Source organism: Pseudopipra pipra, chromosome Z (assembly GCF_036250125.1).
Source record: "Pseudopipra pipra isolate bDixPip1 chromosome Z, bDixPip1.hap1, whole genome shotgun sequence".
In the NCBI taxonomy this organism is placed as follows: Eukaryota; Metazoa; Chordata; class Aves; order Passeriformes; family Pipridae; genus Pseudopipra; species Pseudopipra pipra.
Genome location: NC_087581.1, coordinates 40652760 through 40671602, shown reverse-complemented (window position 1 = coordinate 40671602; position 18843 = coordinate 40652760). Strand labels below are relative to the sequence as shown.

At 37.0% G+C, this 18843-nt stretch overlaps 1 long non-coding RNA gene and 1 other non-coding gene across 3 annotated transcripts; one reads left to right on the top strand and one right to left on the bottom strand.

Moving 5' to 3' along the window:
• Positions 1–334: 334 nt before the first annotated feature.
• On the top strand, positions 335–406 carry TRNAD-GUC (transfer RNA aspartic acid (anticodon GUC)). The gene has a single exon. It is a non-coding gene; the product is annotated as a tRNA-Asp (tRNA).
• Positions 407–8694: 8288 nt separating this feature from the next.
• LOC135407000 (uncharacterized) lies at positions 8695–18299 on the bottom strand. Of its 2 annotated transcripts, none has more exons than XR_010426626.1 (3): positions 17928–18299; positions 10272–10369; positions 8695–9431 (listed from the first exon to the last, which is right to left on the bottom strand). It is a non-coding gene; the product is annotated as an uncharacterized LOC135407000 (long non-coding RNA). The 2 variants fall into 2 exon arrangements; XR_010426625.1 differs by lacking the exon at positions 8695–9431 and adding an exon at positions 9455–10179.
• Between the last annotated feature and the right edge of the window lie 544 nt (positions 18300–18843).

Sequence of the window (18843 nt, the reverse complement as noted above, 5' to 3'; positions counted from 1 at the left end):
AAATAATTGTTGGTCAGTGGTGGGACCAAAAAAAGAAAATACACACTTGTTAGGCTGTTGACTTGTCAATATATTTTCTTTATACAGGTTATTGTAGCAAGATCTGACTTTGGTGCATCAAGTTCTATGCTGATGAGTATTACTCTAATAGTAAAACACTCCTTATTTTGCAACTGACAACACAGCTGGGTTTTTATTTTTGACCAGAAGAAATGAAAGGTAAGGGATTAATAAGTGACAAATAAAACTGAACAGTAGTAAAGTTTGTTAGCAGGAAAAACGAGGAATAGAATAAGCTGTGGAAAAAGAGAGACAATGGATATAGAAGGGAGGCCCCCTGGTGGTCTAGTGGTTAGGATGTGGCGCTGTCACCGCCGTGGCCCGGGTTCAATTCCCGGTCAGGGAAACCCCTCCGGGCAGATGGAGCTCGTCAGCCCTGTAAGGCCATCCATCTAAGAGAAGGTCACTCTAAACAAACCTACGTCCTGAGGACCTCGCTGCCACTGTCCAAGTTTGCTTGGCCCCAGCAGATGAACCTCAGGATTAAAGGGTGGGCTCAGTTCAGCGCACACTGTGTCTCACCTAAAAAATCCACTGTGCAGGCTCGAAGGGTAAAGACCTTTCCCAAATCTTCGTTCGCGAAGACTGGCCATACTTGGATATAGAAGAGGCAATCTTGTCCCCCCTTCCCAAAATGCCTGTGCTTTTCAGTGTATTGGCATTTCAGTACTTGCCCAGACAGCCTTTTCAGTTTTGGTTAGCTTAGTACCTTCTGTATTTCTACTCACTATCAAAATCCACGATGTGGAGGCTCCTTTTTCTGTCTCACTTGAAAGGCCTCAATTGGATCTGTCTGCATTATTTATAGAGCAAATGGTGAACTGTGGGGAGGAAGAAGAATTTATTTCTTCCCCCTCCATCAGGTGGTATGTTCACTGCAAAGGGAGATAGCAGCTAACAATCTTTCAGTTTCCTTCCGAAGTGCAATAGGAAAATATTGCTGCCATCTTTGCAGAAGTTTCAGATCTTGACTTAGGAAACAGATGGATCAGGTACAATTATCTTCCTCTCATTAGGTTATTGAAACCATATCTCTTGCTCTCAGGATACTGCAAAGTACCAGGCTGTGAGTCTGTGCTATAACTGTCTGAGAGTGCGGATGGAATAATAAAAGAAAAACAAAGCCTGATAAAGTTTCTAATTTGATAGCAAAGGGCAAAGAGGGACCAGAGGGAGAAGGAGGAGCCTGTGAGACAGACTTAACACATTCCCCTGAGAAAGGACAGTTCAAATTTCAGTTTCAAGGAATGATTATATACCTGACTTACTCTTTAATGTCAGATATGAAATTCAAAGATAGCCCTTGAGAAGAGGAAATAAATGTGCTTGGTTCTTAAAGTATGCCACCATCCTACTCCTCCTCCTTAAAAAGAATTCTAGATGTAAACCTGAAAAGCGGGACAGGTTTCCTTGCAGACCTTGAAAAAAGTACCTAAAAATCCGTATGCAAAAAATAAAATCTGTTTCTGCACATGACTCAGGCAGCAGCCATATTAACATATTAACATGTTATCATCAGTACTACTACAAGAGATCCAGGTCTTGCACACTAACCTGACTAACCAGCTGAAGTCCATTTCAAACACTGACAGTCTGTATTTCTTCAAAGCAAAGTGTTCACTTGCTCACTGGTAGTTTCATCAGAAAAGTGAAAGTCAGTCAGTGCTCTCTACTTCACCACTTATTGCTGGTAAAATGTTTAGATGAAGGCTGAGACATACCAAACATGGTCTTCATTTATCCCCTCAACACACAGAGGCCTAGAACTAAATGGGTGTTACATGAGCATCTTTACTGACACAGCAGCAGAATCAGGTGAGTTGCCAGAAAAATAAATCTGTTCCTCTTATCTGTAGCACATTTGTTCATGAAATTGTCTTCCACAGTAAAGTCAAACCTAAAAATAAAAGTGAAAAATTGGGCACAAAAAGGTGTTTACTTTCTTTCCTGCAATTCATGCAGTACAAAGAAATTTAAAAAAGTTATATGTATGTCTATATATGCAGGTATTATTACTTTAAGAACAGAATCAGAAGTGAAATTAGCTTCCCAGTCTTCAAATAAGTCAGCACACAAAAGTATATAGAAAAAGAAAATAGAAAATACATTAAGATTACACAGAAGGAAAAAAAATAGTGCTAAGATTTGACAAGAAATAAATAAAACAGCATTGTGGTGGGTTGACCTTGGCTGGATGCCAGGTGCCCACTCAGCCCTCTATCACACCCCTTCCCAGCTGGACAGGGGAGAGAGTAAGGCAGAAAAACAACTCGTGGGTTGGGATAAGGCAGTTTATTTAAAGCAAAAAGCAAAGCGGAAGCTTGCACATACAGAAGTGAAGCGAAAGATAGCAGGGTTTATTCTCTACTTCCCATGAGCAGTGATGGTTGGCCACTCCCGAGAAGCAGGGCTTCAGCATGCAGCCTCAATTTGACCTAGACCGTGAGGGGAAAACCATACAGTATTCAGGAAGCAATGCTTAAAATGCAGTCTTGAACAAGTATTTGCTGTTATTGGCAAATATATTTTTTTGTAATTTTTGAATTATTTTCTGTTTACAGAAATGTATCATCTGGATTAGAGTTATTGACACTTTTCTAGCCTAAGTGATAAAAATTGACTTCAAATTTGTGTTGCAAGGCAGCAGATTAGAAACTTCTTATATCATAGCCAAGAAATAAAAATTCAGACCAGAATTATTAGAGCTGCAATAATTAGAGTACAGAAGGTACACAGGAGGAGACTGGCAGGACTTTTTTTTGCTCACTGAGGCAAAGCAAGTAGAAGAAGAATCGTTCTGTTTTCCTTAAATTTGACACAAAGAAAGAGCAGGTCTTTCTGTGCAAACCTTCCATTTCTTACTTGTGTATTTCAGAGCAATTTCTAGGCTGAAAGGCAAGATGGCAATGACACCTACATGTCACACAGGATGGTTGTGTGATAAAGTTTACTTGTCTGTAAGGCTGGAGCTCCCTACTCCTGGTCCAAGGGGCTTATAAAAATACAAAGCAGTATTCCTAAAAAGAGTTTGGTACCAGAAAATGTACTACATAGAATATAGAGACTTGATAAATTTTTAAATAAGTACAGACAGCTCAAATATTGCATATATTTGCACAGTGTCAGATTTAGTAATATTTTTTTCTTCCCTGTTTATTTTGCAAAAAACGATTCCTGGATTTTCAGGTATCTTCTGCCTGACATTCCCCAAAAGTGTATTAAAGCATTAGTAAATAATTTCTCACACCAGTTTTTTTGAAAATTTTTTGTTTTATTTTTTTTTAAAATCACACAGATTTTCAGATGTGCAAAACCCAGTCCCTGACAATGAAGCCATTTTAATGATGTAGAAATCTGTGTAACAACGTCAGTGAATGTCAGGTAGGATATTTAAATATGAATGTTTACTTTTAAAAAGAAATTGGATCAGAGGAAGTGGTTTTTGTGCTGTATGTAACAATTCAGTTCACTGTAAAAAGCAGTGTATGCAAACCAAATCATCTTTGTCCTAGTCAGACCTGGGGAGGATGCCCTCTGCTACTAAACTCATCAGTGCTCTTTGTATACAAATATGGTGTTTAGGATTGACTGAGAAGGAAGATGATTCTTTCTCTGCGCTTCATAAAGAGCTCCAAGGTCTTTATCAAAACATGACAGTAGTGGTTGATAAGTACAGTTATGTATCAGAATGGATGCAGATTTTGTGGAAGCTTAGAGGAAATCAAGGATGATCTGCATGACTGAAAATGGTTGCAAAGTGCAGGACTTTGCAGACAGTTTTCTTCAGGGACACACCAAAACCTGAAATCTGTCACCTGCAAGTGACAGATGGTGGAAAAGACTGTCTTCAGCAGCTACTTGGGTTATGCTGAAATCAGCAGAAATATTCTTGTTGGCAAAGGGCAAGGTAGCTCATGAGAATTTCATGAAATTCTCAGAAACAAACCAGCAAAAGTTCCAAGGAGACAGTCCAAGAGTAGGTGTTTGTTTAAAGAGCCTTTGAAAATACATATATTTTGAGCGCTGATGTCAGGCGTTGCAGAAAATTGCCAAGCCTTTCAAAATGGTGAACATCTAAGGAGACATTAAGTTTATAATAAAGACTTTTAGAAAAGTGATTATAGGAATCTATACATGGTACATTTACATAAAGTCCTATAACTCACTTATCATAGAATTATAGGATCACAGACTGATTTGGGTTAGAAGAGACCTTAAATATCATCCAGTTCCATGCCCTGCCATGGGCAGGGACAGCTTCCACTATCCCAGGTTGCTCTAAGACTCATCCTGGCCTTGGACACTTCCAGGGATGGGGCAGCCACAGCTTCCCTTGTCAACCTATGCCAGTGACTTATGAAAATATCTGGTTTGTAACATCATCACATTTTCATTATGCTGCTGTTGCAAAATCAAAATTTTCTCCCTAGTTATACCTTTTGTATTTATTTTTTCTCGTAGCACCACAGAAACTACAAACAAGACTCTTGTTCAACAAAAGTGGTTCAAGTATTCTTCAGATAAGACTACAGAGTAAAACGTGACATAACCGCTGAAAACAAATGTATTTACATACAGAAACACAAATATTCAGTAAACATTTAAATATAAATTATTTTAAAACCAGAATAGTTTGTGGGGGTCAATAGGCTATGGAAGGAGATGCTTACAGGAAGTAGATAAGGAAAGGCAGAAGGTAGATGATCATTTCTACCATGACAATGCCAGTGGGGGCCCTTTTGATATCAGAAGATAGCTGCATGTCTGCTAGAAACACCATTTCCTTCATTAAATATTTTCCAAATACATAGAAAATAAAATGGTATGAAAGAAAGGTTTGTACCTATGGTGCACAGGTGGGAAAATAAGGGTTTATGTGATTTGGTCAGGACCCCTCAAAAAGCTGTTGCCAGAAGTCTCTCCTTTTGTCTTCACCACTTGCCCATTGCTTCAGTTCCCTCTTTTTTTCCCACTTCCCACATAAAAATACCCAATAAATTCCTTTCTGCATGTTCATACACTAGTGATCAAACAACAGCTCAGCTGTTTTGGAATTGAGAGAGATTTAATATATACTAATTTGCTGGGATATAATCATATAAAATACAATTACCACTGAGAATGAGTTTTAAATTAGTTATAAAAAAATTAAAATAATTCAGAATCATTAAGAATAACTTCATCTGGCAAAGTTTTGCTGCAGTAGCTCATCACATGATTTGTGATTTAGGCTGCTCTTTCTGACTGACATATTCTATTTTCTTAGCACAAAGCCTCAGGTTTATGATTTTAATTGAGTACATAATTAAAATTAAAACATCACATGAGGTTGTTTAGAGCTGAGGAAAGCATGATGTGCATTATATCCAGTGTTGCAATCAAAGTCTATTGAGAAAAAGAATCAGATCATTATGTCACAATTGGTTAAGCGTTGGAAAACTTCATTTACAGTCTGACATAAGGCACCACACTGGGTTTTGGGGTTTTTCTTCCCTGTACTTAGGTCTGGTGACATGTCTGTGTCATCTCATCACTGATCCAGGACTTGGATCAGTGTCACTACTGTGAATACCTCTACAGTCAGTTCTACCCACAAGGGCAGAGGATAACTTCCTGTGTTTTAAGAGAAAGGAAAGTCAGTGAAACTTGTCATTAACTTGAAGCAGATTTTCCACTAGCATTTCTGCACTGTGATATATTGTCCTTTTGTCCAAGATCCTGTTGTTTCTATAGTCCTGGGTGTATCACTACAGAATGGTACTGTAACCCCTTTGAGATGTTTAGTCCTCAAAAGGTCTCCAACCTTCTACCTTTGTATTTAGAAACTGAAAATGGATATTTGAAATATTTGAAAGCTTTTTTTTGGTTTCGGTTGTATTTTTTAAAATTCAGTATGCATTCATTCTAATAAATAAATAGCTCTGATGCACCAGTGGCATTTTGCTTTACCTTCTGCCTCATTGTCTTCCTTAGGTATGTACAGATTTGCACTATGGCATGATTTGTCATGTCTTACTGCTTAATTAACCTTTCGTGTGGTGGCATTTCCCAGATTGCCTGCAGAGTTATTTCAGACAAATGTGTCTGTGTAGATAGGCAATGTCAAATATAGCAGCTTTCTAGTTAAAATATTGTTATTTGCTACCACTGGAGACATTATTCTTTTTAATAGAGGCTGTTGAGACTCTAAGATCCAAACTTTTCTGGTAGCTGACTTTAAACCCCAGCTCAGAGCATTCAAAATCAACGCAAGCCTTGTTTTGCTTTATGTGAAGAAATTTTGAAGCATTAAACCAGATATAGCCTGAGAAAAACTGCTTTCAGTGCATGCTTGTCTGTTTTGTACTTGCTAAGTGCTTCCTTTTTTATTTGAAGTAGCTACGGCTATTCTGCACCATGCAATTATGAAGCTGCTTTAATGAGAGAGAGTTTCCTTTCTTAGTCTTGAAGTGATGACTAGAAAAGATTTCTTAAAAAAAAAAATGCAAAAATTTCTTAGTTCTCCCTTGTGAGAAAAAGTTACTTATTAAAACAGAATTGATTGAAAGCCACATTAACTAGGATGTTATATTTGAATCCCAAACTTTCTTTAAGGACAAAAAAGCAAAAGTTACCAAGATTTTTAAAAGGGTTCCTTTTCTCTGTTTTTGTGAACTATGTTGGATGTGTTACTGTGTTCTTAATAACCTCCAAGTTCTTTTAGCCTTTGTCTGTATTTTTGATTGCTGCTATTATTCCTAAAATTTGCATTTATTACCTGGATTATAATCTTCGGTGAAAAGAAAATAAATTTTTATTTTTTTCTTCTGAACCCTAAATTTCTGGAAAAACAGAGTGCAAAAGTGTATGAGGATCAAAAAGAGGGACAATGGATAGATGTAAAGAAAAATTTAAAGCACTTTCCCATTTTGTAACCTTTGGCCCAGCAGATGATGGGAAATACAGATATTGAAAATATCCTGGAAATACATTCAAGCAATAATAAATTCATTTAGGTACTTCAGTGGACTGTTTAGATAGAACCAGCAACTGTTAAACACCCTTAAAATACAAGCTGGCAGATTTAAACAGTGAAAAACACAAATCAATGTTTCACAGCTTAAAACAGGTGAAGGCTGACATATTTCGAACACCTAATGCTTAGAATTAAAAAAGCTCAGAGACATTTTCAACAAAACATGAAATGATTATGAAATCACTACAAAAATTATGTTTACTAGAGATGAAGGAAAGAGTTAATGAGAGAGAAGTGGTACTGCTTAAAATAATGTGAGAATCATACAGTTAATAACTTCTAGTGGAAAGCAGTTCTGGGAAATAAAGTGATCATACGGGATGTAAGTAATAAGGATTTAGTAAAAGATAAACCATTAAATCTTCACACTGTGAAGATACTAAATACCAGATTAAAGATGGTTAGGATTATTTACTTCAGTAGATGTAAAACAAGGAGGGACATTCCTAAAATTGTAATGCTTGATCTACAAACTTGAAGGTTCCTTAAAGAGAATACTATCCTAATCAAAATTTCTATATTCTTATACATGTATTTGAAAATCTTTGTGAAGCTTCTATTTCAAATGGTTTTTTCACTTTTTTTTTTTTCTTTTCAAATGAATATGGTAACAATAAAAAATATATATGTTAATTTGTACTTGGATTTTATTTATAAATCTCTGTGGACACATGAGGCAAAGGCATATATTAATACAAATTAACATGTACTGTTATAGATTGCTTACTTAATTGCTTATTACTATATAATTGCTTACAATTATGACTGTAGAACACCCACTGAAGTAAAGGAACATATATTCTAATTAATGGAATCATCAATAATAGTGTGTTGGATTCATCCAGTGAATCTTCTCAGTTCTTAACAGTAAACAGTATGCAAGGATATAAAGTCACCCTGTATGACTAGAATTGGATCAAAACCAAGCTGTCCCAAGGTAAATCTGTACATTTTGCAGTTTGCCAGAACTTTCCATCCAAATTCTACAGCTGATGATGTGAAGCCCAAAAAGTGCACTCAGAGCCCATGAGGGGTCCAGGAGTCGGGGGAGGAGAGGCTGGACATGGCCCAGCACAGAAATCCCCTGTGCCCTGGGCTGATCCCACAGCGGGGGCAGCAGGGCAGTGGGGGATTCTGCCCCTCTGCCCCCTCAGGTGAGACCCCACCTGCAGAGCTGCCTCCAGCCCTGGGGGCCCAGCACAGCAAGGACATGGAGCTGCTGGAGTGAGTCCAGAGAAGGCACCAAGATGATGAGAGGAATAGAGCAGCTCTGCAGTGAGGAAAGGCTGGGAGAGTTGGGATTGTTCAGCCTGCAGAGCAGAAGGCTCTGGGGTGACCTAATTGTGGCCTTCCAGGACCTGAAGGGGCTGCAAGGAAGATGGATGGAGTCTATTTACAAAGACCTGGAGTGACAGAACAAGGGAGAATGGCTTCAAACTGACAGAGAGTAGGGTTAGATGGGATGTTAGAAAGAAGTTTTTCCCTGTGGGGCTGGTGAGGCCCTGGCACAGGTTGCCCAGAGAAGCTGTGGCTGTCCCATCCCTGGAAGTGTCCAAGGCCAGGTGGGATGGGGCTTGGAGCAACCTCGGCTAGTGGAAGGTGTCCCTGCCCATGGCTTTAAGATCCTTTCCAACACAAACCATTCTATGATCCTATGATTTTATAAGTAGTTTCTTCTGACTTTGTAGCAGCCCACCTCTAAAGTGCTTGTCATCTTTGACCCTTGCTAGTTACTCTTCAGTATATCTGGATCTCATTAAAAAACCTCTTCTAATACTTTGTGCACAAAAAATCTTTAAGTTTTGGCAGAAGTGGGAACACAGATGGAAGATGAAGGAATTTGTGATCTTTACTTAGTTTGCCCATTTTTGCTGTTTGAAAAACTAGGAAAGAGAAAGGCATAAGGATCTCTATGTATTTCTGAGATTTTTAGGTACAGTCTCCTGCTATGGAAAGGTCTCTTTTACCTCTTTTTTTTTAAGAGTAGTGCATACTAACATTGAAATTTCAACAATTCTTTTCATATAATGCAACTGTATTTTCAAAGCAGAGTTTTTTGAGAAACTCTTAAACTTTTTTCTCGTAATTTACTTTTCAGAAGATATAACATGGATGTCTTTTAATAGCAAATTGTTTTCGCTCTACAGTCATTAGAGATTTAAGTGGTGCAATTTATCATTTTTGTAACTCTCTTATTTTTTACTCTACCTTTATCTGTATAGTTAACTGTACATTTATCTTGATATCCTTTGTGACCAGGCAGTGCAGGTAAACATATACAGGTGAGTTGAGCTGTTGTTTTCTCCTGGCTACAGAGGAGCCTTCACTAGTATGTCTGGACTTTGATGAGAGGGATCTGTTGTTAAGTATATATGGAAAATTAAATATTATTAAAATGTATATTTAAAATATTTCCCTAAAAACACCATTTAAGATTTTTCAAAATGGACGTATTTGTTCTCTAAGACTGGATCTATGCACCTTGGCATGCAAGTGTGCATTAGAAGGCTGAGCTGTGTTGTGGTTTCTACTCTTTTGTGATGTATTTACTCAAGAAGGAGTACCATATTGGGAAAAAATCCTTAAAAAAATCAAAGGTAAATGTGCCAGTTTTGACTAACCTGTACTATAAAACGTTAGGTTTGTTTTCTTAAAACCTGCAGATACATTCCTCTCAATGGACATTTTGCTGAAAAATGAGTTTTTAAGAAACTGTGGCTATGCTTGCACTCATGGACACTTGCACAGAGAGTAAACTGCATTCTGCTAGTTTTTGCTCTATCAAGTCAGTAGGTTCTGTCACTCAAGATGCTTTAACGACTAAAAGGGCTTGGTGAAAACAGGCTGAAGCTAAGTCAAACTTCGGCTGTTGCACCAACGAAGACCCACAGCTTGTTCTTTTCCCCATGTTTATTTGCTGGTAGAATCAGTCATGTCAGTAACTTGACCCAAATGTGGAATTCCTGGTTCCTTTCTTGACTCTCTCCCTCTAAGCTGTTCTGTGATGGTCCATATATTCAATAGCACAGCTGTGTTGTCCCACGCACTGTACAACATGCAAGGGTATCTCTTTTGTTATGACTGTTGTGTGTGGTTTGAGGGACCTGTGTATGATAAAAGGGGGTTATGACTGGTGAACAAATGCCTGATTCAAAGAATTAACAATTCTTTTGCCAAACAAAGAAAAAATCCTTACATATTCTGTCAGTCATCCATCCCAGCTGAATCCATGAATGAACCAAGGAGCAAAAATAGCATTCTTAGAAGGCCCTGTGGCTTCTCTCTTCCCTTGTGCTTTGAGTGAAATAGAAAACAACATTGTCTAACAACCAAATTTAACCTTACTATTGTCTTTTGTTTTTAAACAAAAAAAAAACATAATGCACATGAATCTGTGAATTCACTGTTGTTCATTCATTATAATTTAAATTCATGACCTAAAGTGGAAGAATTTATCAGTGGAAGAATTAAAATGCAAAGAGATAAATATTATAAAAAATTGTTTTTAAGTAAAATGTTTCATGATAGTTGAGAAAAAGAATTTTTTTAAGCATTCCATAACTTAGCAGCAAGCTTTATTTTCAAATACTATATAATAAACAGAAGTATTTGGGGGGGGGGAGGGGGTTATGATACAAAAGAGTGTTTGCTATGAAAACATTTACTTGAAAATGCTGTAAGTGTACAAAAACTGATGGATAGGAATAATTTCAAACCATTCAGAAGTGACATTTAGATGGATATTTATCTTAATGTAGCAGAATTACAGTGGTCTGAGACTCACTAGAACAGTTTCCCTGTAAGATTTCTATAAGGTTTTATTACCAACAAAAATCTTAATATTTCAGATTGAATTCAAGTGAAAGCATAGCTTCATGCACATTTATTTAGGATTTGCGTAAGAAAATTATGTGTTCAATATAACTAGATAATACAGTACTGGCAAAAACAGATAGAAAAAGGAAAGTATGACGAAAAACAAGAAATTAATTCATAGCTTTGCATTTTTCCTGCTTGCCAGAAGGACTGGGCTTATGGGGATGCTCTCATCATTGGCATCAGCAGATGTCACTGGATGGAGGATCAGTGCATCCAAATTCTGTCTGCATCCTCTCACACACAATTTTTCTTTTACCTTTTCTCTGCTCTACAGCAAAATCTCTTGGAAAAACTTTCACTTAACAAAAGTCTTCATGCCCTCACCTCCCATCACAGGTCAGAAATTATGTAGGGCCATGTAAATCATCAAATACGTTTGAAAGCTGCAGTGGTTGAAGCAAATGCTTTTGAGACCATTTCAAAGGAAGGAAATAGGCTAAAATTTCAATGTGGGAAGATGAGGTACCTGAACTCTGAATATAAATGTGATCCCACATGTGAATTTCAGTCTATTCCCCAGCCCTTAAACCATTTCAGTGGCTTAACAGCATTTCTCTGCAATTTACCCAAGAAAGCCTGAAGACCTTTTTCATAAACTTTAACTATGAGTCAAAAATAAATTGGGATCTAAGACTCATTTTATTGTTGCTGTTCTTTTATTTATCTCTCATGATACATAGATTTGTGCTTACTGTGATTATGTTATAAATTACTTTTGCAAGGAAGCCATATCTCAGTTTTTATGTTCACTACCATATCTTATTTCACTATTTCACTTTCTCTACCATCTGTGGAGGGAAGGAAAGCACTATTTAGGCCATCCTTATGTTCAAGTTGATGCTTTATAATTTTAAACAGGCTCCCAAGTCTTGTTTACTCCCTTTTTACAAAAATATTGCTGTAATGTGGTGATGTGTGGAATATATGGATTTATATCTTGTTTCTTACAGCTGTTGACTCTCAAAATGCTTAGAGCATCTTGAAAGTTTGTAATAGGGTTCCATATCCTGACAGTTTGTTTTCCCTGGCATATACACATACTCCCCATCTCCCAATTAAACTGGCCTGTATCAGGAACAGCGTGGCCAACAGGTCCAGGGAAGCGATTCTTCCCCTGTACTCAGCACTGCTGAGGCCACACCTGGAGTGCTGTGTCCAGTTCTGGGCCCCTCAGTTCAGGAAGGACATTGAGGTGCTGGAGCAGGTCCAGAGAAGAGCAACAAGGCTGGTGAAGGGACTGGAGCACAAATCCTATGAGGAGAGGCTGAAGGAGCTGGGGTTGTTCAGCCTGGAGAAGAGAAGGCTCAGGGGAGACCTCATCACTCTCTACAACTCCCTGAAAGAAGGTTGTAGCCAGGTGGGGGTTGGTCTCTTCTCCCAGGCAGCTATCAGTAAGGCAAGAGGGCACGGTCTCAAGTTGTGGCAGGGGAGGTTTAGGTTGGATATTAGGAAGAAATTCTTTACAGAAAGGGTAATCAGGCATTGGAATGGGCTGCCCAGGGAAGTGGTGGATTCTTTCTCCCTGGAGGTTTTTAAGATGAGACTGGATGTGGCACTTACTGCCATGGTCTAGTAACCATGGTGGTAGTGGATTAAGGGTTGGACTTGATGATCTCAGAGGTCTTTTCCAACCTGGCTGATTCTATGATTCTATGTTATTTTTATAAGGATTTTTTTTAAAAATTCTATTTTATTTCATGTTTCTTCCTTGATTTCTCTGGATATTGAGATTTTTCTGCAGGCATTATATACAGAAGTATCATGTAATCAATATCAAACACAGGGCAGGTGTAAAATCTTCTGTTTCCAAAGCTATAGAAAAGAATGAGATTAAAAAACATATTTCTGTGCTTAGGTTTTTGCCAAATATGTTTGATGATTTATTAGCACAATGAATTTTTTCATAATGAATAAGTGCCTACTAATAGAATGCACTCAGGAAGTCTAGCGCTTTGTGCAAAGAGAATTTCTATAGCATATATAAAGCAAATATGAAATTATTCTTATTGAAAACAGGGTTGCAGTCGGTTATTTTTCAGAATAAATCTTTCTTTATGTATCCTGGCATCTTGCTGGGAAAACCCACTTTATGTTTTAGAGTTGAATCGTTATGTTTGCATTTAATTTCCATGAAAAAAGCATCTGATTCCAGCTGAGCTGAAGTTTTACAGCAAAGTCTTCATTAATTAGAACCATGTCTTAAAGAAATTCGCATACCAGTTATATTTTCTCAACAATTTCCTTCTGAAAAAAAAATTAGCCTTGAAGTCTAACAGAAATTGTTTTCTGACTTTCTAACTTCCACAAACCCTTTTTGTGTCTCTCAAGTGTGGTGGTTTCAGCCAGAATTTAGATGGGATGGAAGAACTATGGATGACAGTAGGTGGAGTTTCCATGCCCATGAAACTGGGAAACTCCATTCCTAGAGCCAAGCTGCAGCAAATTAAATCTTTCTCTAAGTTTTATCGGGTGATTGCAGTCATCAAAAGGGAAATAGTGAGGTCATTCTCCTCTCTGGCCATCAGTTGACTAATACATGAAACGAGACAATAAGAAAGTGCCTTAGTAATTTTTATAAAATACTAAAGAGCTTTGTGTTTGGGTAAAATACACTGAAATTACAAGACTGAACCTATTCTACGTATTTTGATTTACCAATTATTCCAGAATTTTTTATCTGACTGCTGTTTTCACAAAGGTTTAAAATTAAAGAGCCATATTTTCAAAATGTCCAGTTGAAAATTATTTTTTAACAGATTATGTGCTTCTAAAATCTCAGTTGTTTCTTTTTGATCCCACCTGTGCCATTATTCACTCTTTTGCATTTCTTTGAAATAAATCAGAACAGTGGAACAAGATTAATTCAAATGGTAAAAGTAGAACACATGGAATCCTCCATTATTAGATTAAGTGCTCCTATATATGGCCTATTCACCTAAGAAAGGTGATGTCCCTTCCCATGGGGAAGGTGATCTTTAAGTTTCCTTCCAGCCTACATCATTCAATGATTCTATTTTTGTAATGATCAGTAACTATGACTTTAACATAATCTCTGCAATGTAATGTAATCACAAGGACTGCACTTCAGAAATGGAATTTATGATTAACTGGATAAGAAATGTCAAAATGACCATACTCTGGAAATACCAAAAATCATCTTAATTTATGAGCTAGCTGAGATGGTGACAGACTTTTAAGTGTCTTGTGAAAACTTGCAGATATCTTCAATATTAATTTCACTGCTGCTTAGATGAATTGTGTAACATATTTAATAACATCAAAAATCAAATGAGCTTGGAAAGCATTTGTTTAGGACATGTACCACAAGGACTGCTGAAAGCATGAAAAACCCTAAGAAATAGGCAAACCTCTAGTTTATGCACAGTTCAGTGTTATCTAAACAGATCTGAAAGATTTATAAGTTTTACTTGCATATTTGCTTGAGAAATGACACAAGGACGTTCCTGATTTGCAAAAACTTCACTCCTGCTGGTTGCTAATTAGTTGTATAGCACCAAAGATGATTCATTAGTTCACAACTGCCTAGCATATTGGAAAATACTATATACAAAACCTGGTTTTACTCTCATAATATGGCTGACCATGGCTTCTTTTCAAGTTTGAAGCTTCTGACAAATCAGCATATTTAAACCATTTAGCCTGAGCAAGTGTACTAGTTTATCAAGTGAAGAAGATATATTAAACTTATTTTTCTTTTGAACTTGCCCATCAAAGAGGCTTGCACACCCTTTAATCCGTATTGAGGGAATGTATAGTGTTTGTCTATATAAATCAGCAGCAGGGTATAGAGCTGTCTCATTTTCACTGTGCCAAAAGCTGAAAATTACCAAGCTGTGTGCGTGAAATCTCTGTGGTTGATATTAGAGAAGCATTGAAAAGAGAGGGAGGGAAATTCTGAATTAATTTTCTCTACCGTAAAGAGAAGAGAAAAGGGAAAACAAAAGACACCTACACAGTTGTTTCTCCTATGGCAGAAGAAAGGTCAGATGATCTTTGAGGAAATTTGCATGCACACATTAGTAAACAATTTTTTCACTCATTAAAAAAAGTCACTATTGCAGCTGTTGATACATGAAAGAAGAAATTTTTTGTTAATTCTTGCACTAGATAATAAAGTTATTCCCCGCCTCAAGCTGAGAAGTTTGTTGCATACTGTTGCATACTGCACTGATAGTGTCAGTTCTCTTGGACTTCCTCACCGAAAGTCCAAGTCTCATCTGAGGTACCCAAGTAGATTTTATTAACATCTAATGTAACTTATTTCCATGATATAACTGCCAGAGAAGAGTTCTAAGATAATTTGATTATTGAAATTCTAGTTCTGTTTTGTTGGAAAAATGATTTGGCTGGTGTGAGTTTTGTTTTTTACATGTTAAAGATGGATTTGTTCCATGTTCCAAGAAAATATCTCTTCATTAGCCATCCTGTTTTCCTCTATTTTAATGGCATAATAGTTAGGACAGCCATATTCCCATTATGTCTTCTGTTGGCTCTTGTGATGAGATTTATACGACTGCAGAGTCCATCACTGATAACATCATTATGCAGTCTTCATTCCTAAATCACACTTGCTATTTGCGACATAAATCATACTCTGGCTGTATTCCAGTCACATATACCTGGCAGAAAACTGAGAGTAGAGGAAAGCTAAAAATAACCCTTGGCAAAGCCTGAACAGATTTGTGTCTTACTATCCAAATCATGGCTAGGTAAAGTATTCACAGATGGGAGAGAGCACTAATACGCAGCAAGGAATGTTTGTCCTCTGTTACAGGACAGCACTTGTAAGTAATCAAATGAACATCACAGATGTAGGAATTGTCAGGGCAGAGTAAGAAGAATCAGAAACAAATCTTGAAGAGTAACGCTGAGTCCACTGGCCCAGAACTCAAGCAAACAGAATAATAAGTCCAGCTTTCATGTTTGCTGATTTAGACATGAATCTGGACAAGGGTGCCATAGAGGAGAAGCTTGGGCATTCAATTTTATTCTTTTCAACAAATATATTCCAAAACAAATAACTGAAATAAGTAAATGAAACCATCCAGCCTGGCTGAAGGTTAATAAAAAATTCAGCACCTTAACCTTGACTATATCCAGGTAGGTTTAAACCACATAGTCTCTTACTCATGAGGAAAGGTAAAACATAAAACGCTAATTTTCTAATTAAAACATACTAGAAGCAGAGCCAAATGGTACTTGTATTCAAGTGGCTGAGGCTTTGATCATATGAGTTTGTGAGCAGGACCAGATTTGAGATGAAATACTGCTGTTGTGAGAAGCACTGGCCTGTTCAACGTTGGCTTTGCACTCGCCGTGTCTAATATTCCCTTCATTTGGGAGAATAACGACAGCAACCACAGAAAAGAAGTCCCTAAGGCTTCTTAGAACTCTAAGAAATAAAAATAGAATAACACATAACATCACTCGGCACACCAAGAACTGTGAAGCTTTTAATTTATGACATGACATTTCTTTGTTGTTCTTAGGACTATATTTATTGTCACTGTATTAGCAATTAAAGAAATAAATTGACAGACAGATCCGCTAAAATGTTTCATGAAATTCTCATGTGAATTTGAGGCATTACTTGAGCATTTTTTTCACTGCCTAATTTTTATGCTTATACTTCAATTAACAGGTAATAAAAAGAAATTTGCAGTTATAGTTAAAAATCTGTATTTCCATCCACTTATAGTTAAACATCTATATTTCCAGTCCACAAAATTTGAAAGTATTTGCATGAAGGTTTGCACACAACTCCTTTTGGTATATACTGGAAAGTCTAAAAATATCCTTCTTAAATTTTTGACGGATTGCAAGTCTAAAAGATTTACTGAGGTCTAGTCCTTGTCTCCTGAAAGGACATCTCATTTTCTGTTGTGAGAGATGAATGTTTTCATTTGTAAAATAACTTTCTAAGATTTATACAGCTACACTAGCAATTTAATCTTCTTCTAGTATATGAATCTGTCATTACTGTCTTCTATAAACAGACCTTAACTTGGTTAGAATAAATCTGGACATCAGTTTTGACATTTTATCTTTTTTCAGCACACTATTGTATTTTTCTCAGAGAAGAGAAATTAAATTGGCATATGTTTTTGACATTATACATGACAGAACAAATATATAAAAATACAGTAATTTTGTATGAAGATATGTTGCATCATATGTCGTCACCAGTGTCTTTCAAAGGATAGAATCATCCTACGACATGTACAAGTCCTAGTAATGAGAAGTCTTGAAATATTTTCCAAATTTTTTCTAAAAGACAAATGAAGAAAAGGAAATTGTTCAAAATACATAGTTAAGTGAAAGAAAAACTAAAACCCCAAAAAAGTTTTAAAATGTACGTAACTCCACCCCAACGTAAGGACAGCAATCAAACCCAGATGCACTTGTCAAAATATGCCTGTGAAATGATCCTAAATATTAGCATTTATGTGGCTTATAAATTATAATTGTCAATAAAACAGGCAAGCCACTCATGTTTCAGGATTCTAAATCCATTACCAAAAAAATACAATATAACTGCAAACTGACCTGCTGTTACACTCCAGATTAAGCTGTAAACTACCCACAGCGGTTACATTTTTATTTAAGACTTTTTAAAAGCCTTTTAGTCCGTTACAACATGTAATTAGTGTCCAAAAAGTCACACACTCTTCGTTAAGAGAAACCCTTTTTAATTTAGTGAGAAAAATAAGATATTTTGACAAAAAGTTTTTACAGGAGTAAAATAAAACCAAGAAAAAAGCATTTCACTAAAACATTCAGCACAAAGACCCATTCCACAGGAAACACCCACTAAAAACAATCAATATATTAGCTTTAGTAAAACCCAGTTGATTGGTTTTAAGTTACTCACAAGAGAAGGAAAAGAGTAAAAGACAACAGATTAAAAGGAATAAAGAAAGAGAGAAGAGAGAAAGGAGAGGAGAATAGTTACCGACAAGATTCGGCAATTCACATGGTGCCAGCTAGAGAGGGAGAAGAGAGAGACCACATGGAGTGTCATGTATTTATAGAGTTCAGTTTTCCCTCCCAGGCAGGATATCTGGTCAGGGCCTTCCAGCCCCAGCTGAGTTGTGCTGTAGCCAGTCACAGGCTGCAGGGGTGTGGTGTGGGCGAGCTGCCAGGCAGCTCTGCCTTGACTGACCGCCCGACTGACAAGGCTGCCGGGCCTTCAGCTCTGCCACGTGCTCTGCGTGGGCTGCAGGCCTTGCCTTCAGCTCTGCCCTGTGCCCTCAGCACAGGCCTGATGTGCAGGCCTCACCATGGACCTGCAGGGCCAGGGCCAGCCCCTCCCCACATGCACACACACAGTGAGTTAGTTCTGACCCATATCAATAATTCAGTGAGATTTGAATCCAGGATCTCACACCCGTGGAAAACATTCAGTTATTACAAAGTGGTTTAAACAGTTATACAGCCTGTATCAGGTGAAAGTCTGTAAGAATGTTTTGTTACAGCTTTCTCTTGAAAGCGAGGCACAAATCTGTAATTAACTGAATGGAAAACAGAAAATCAGATAAAGCAATAACTATAACTTGTATGTGAAATAATAAATACTGACACGTTTAGTCAAGTGAAATAATATAAATATTCAACCTCTATAAATATGTATTGTTTGTTTTGAAGAATATAAGAAAAACACAGTAAAAATACTCTCTGAGTGAGAATGGATTTTCCTTTCCAAAATGAAGCACTTAATTAATCTATCAAGGAATGACTTATATGTTGTAGAACATATTAAAAGTCATAGAATGCCCTCTGATACTCTAAATGTTATCTTTTCTAAACAAGCAAAACTTTGAAATCTTCCATACTGATGGATGTCAAAAGGAATAACTGTGGAAGTTAAA